The sequence below is a fragment of the Rutidosis leptorrhynchoides genome, chromosome 7, assembly GCF_046630445.1.
Source record: "Rutidosis leptorrhynchoides isolate AG116_Rl617_1_P2 chromosome 7, CSIRO_AGI_Rlap_v1, whole genome shotgun sequence".
Taxonomy (NCBI): Eukaryota; Viridiplantae; Streptophyta; class Magnoliopsida; order Asterales; family Asteraceae; genus Rutidosis; species Rutidosis leptorrhynchoides.
The window spans coordinates 192,592,662-192,595,652 of NC_092339.1; positions in this window are offsets into that span (position 1 = coordinate 192,592,662).

Here is a 2,991-nt window from a genome sequence, read left to right on the forward strand (position 1 = left end):
TAGGTAGTACCCGAATTTAAACTTATAAAACGCTAATATGAAGAAAAAGCTTTTATAAATGAGTTCATATTATGCTACGAAATACTATTGACTACTCTTAATATTCTGTATGATTAACTCGATTCAGTTGGCTATTTTGAAGGAAATGTCACCGACTACTCGACACACCATGAATATGAGCGAAGAGGAATTTCGTACCTTTCTTGCTGCAAACATAGCCGCAGTACAGGCTGCGCTATATACCAATAATAACTTTGAATCTAGCAATGCAGCTAACGGCACAAGAAATCGTGTAGGATGCTCCTACAAAGAATTCACTGCCTGCAAACCTTTGGAATTTGATGGAACCGAAGGACCAATTGGATTGAAATGGTGGACCGAGAAAGTCGAATCGGTGTTTGCCATAAGTAAGTGTACTGAAGAGGAAAAAGTTAAGTACGCTACGCATACCTTCACAGGTACTGCGTTAATATGGTGGAACACCTATCTTGAACAGGTAGGACAAAATGCCGCTTACGCACTACCGTGGTCGGCATTCAAGCAATTAATGAACGAGCAGTACCATCCTAGAAACGAAGTCAATAAACTCAAGGCAGAACTTAGAGAGTTACGAACACAAGGGTTCGACGTTACCCCATATGAACGACGATTCACAGAGTTATGCCTATTGTGTCCAAGAGCATTCGAAGATGAAGAAGAGAAGATCGACTCGTTTGTAAAAGGGTTACCAGTAAGGATTCAAGAAGATGTGAGTTCACACGAGCCCGCTTCTATACAGAAGGCAAGTCGAATGGCTCATAAACTCATAAATCAGATTGAGGGAAGAATTAAAGAGCAGGCGGCCGAAGAAGCCAACACGAAACAACTCAAGAGGAAGTGGGAGGAAAACGGTGACAAGAGTCACCAGTACAACAACAACAACAACAACAACAACAATTACAACCACAATCGCAACAACTATCCCAATAACCGCAACAACAATCGCAACTATAACCGCAATCCTAACAATAACTACAACAAATATCCCAACAACAAAAACATCTACAACAACCATTTCAACAACAATAACAATCCCAACAACAACCTCAATAACAATAACGGCAACAAAAACCAAAAATAGCCATGTCATAGGTGTGAAGAAAATCATCAGGGGTTTTGCACGACATTTTGCAATAGGTGTAAAAGAAATGGTCATAGCACGATGAAGTGTGAGGTCTACGGACCAAAGTTTAACAGAACTAAAGGAACAAATAATGTCGGAACAAGTAATGCCGAAACGAATAGTGTCGGAGTAAGTAATACCAACGCTGTTTGTTATATATGTGGAAAACCGGGCCACATTATTAGAAATTGCCTGAATCATGGGAATACTAATGGGCAGGGTCGTGGAAGAGTTTTCAATATTAATGCGACAGAAGCACAGGAAGACCCGGAGCTTGTTACGGGTACGTTTCTTATTGACAATAAATCTGCTTATGTTTTATTTGATTCGGGTGCGGATAGAAGCTATATGAGTAGAGAATTTTGTGCTAAATTAAGTTGCCCATTGACGCCTTTAGATAGTAAATTTTTACTCGCATTAGCAAACAGTAAATTAATTTTAGCAGATAATATATGTCGGGATAGAGAAATTAAACTGGGTGATGAAACGTTTAAGATTGATTTAATACCAGTCGAGTTAGGGAGTTTTGATGTAATAATTGGCATGGACTGGTTGAAGAAGGTAAGAGCAGAGGTCGTTTGTTATAAAAATGCGATTCGCATTATGAGTGAAAAAGGAAAACCTTTAATGGTGTACGGAGAAAAGAACAACGCGAAATTAAATCTTATTAGTAGTTTGAAGCCGCAAAAACTAATAAGAAAGGGTTGTTACGTCATTCTAGCACACATCGAGGAAGTTAAACCTGAAGAAAAGAACAATAGTGATGTTCCTGTCGCAAAAGAATTTCCCGATGTATTTCCGAAAGAATTACCGGGATTACCCCCACATCGATCCGTTGAATTTCAAATAGACCTTGTATCAGGAGCTGCACCAATAGCACGTGCTCCATACAGACTCGCACCCAACGAAATGAAATAATTACAAAGTCAGTTACAGGAACTTTTAGAGCGTGGTTTCATTCGACCAAGTACATCACCATGGGGAGCTCCTGTTCTGTTTGTTAAGAAGAAAGATGGTACATTCAGGTTGTGTATCGAGTACCGAGAGTTGAATAAACTTACCATCAAGAACCGTTACCCATTACCAAGAATCAACGACTTATTTGATCAACTACAAGGCTTGTATGTTTATTCGAAGATTGATTTACGTTCTGGATATCATCAAATGCGGGTGAAGGAGGATGTTATTCCAAAGACTGCTTTTAGGACGCGTTACGTTGGGATGGCAAAAATACCCGTACTCGATGGGTAAATCCGAAACCCGATATTATTGGTCCGGGTTTGGTTCGGGTATACGGGTTTAGGGTCGGGTATGGGTATAGGTTTACTTTTTCGCGGGTTCGGGTTTGATTTTAAATAAAAACTCATATACCCGACCCGTATGCCCTACCCATATACCCGATTAGTTTATTCCATATATTACACTGAAAATTACAAACAAATAAGGCCCAACAAAATGGACAAGAAAAACATGTATACATTACATCCGAGTACAGACATGTAACTGAGATTAATCCTTGGATGCTATTATGAACAAGCTGCACAACAAGATTCTTTAACATTTAATTTTTAACATTTTAATCTCAGTTAGTAATGTAGTTTGTAAATTCTTTAACATTTAATTTAATTTGATTTGATTTAAATGGTTACTCGATTATCCGTGGGGAAATTCGTTACCCGACGGTTAATTAGTTAATGGTTACCCGCCGGGTATAGTACCGGGTTTGGAAGTGAGTTTTTTAACGGGTTTGGGTTTGATATTGCCTATACACGATCAAACCCGACCCGATGCCATCCCTAGCATTACGGTCATTACGAGTTTATGGTTAT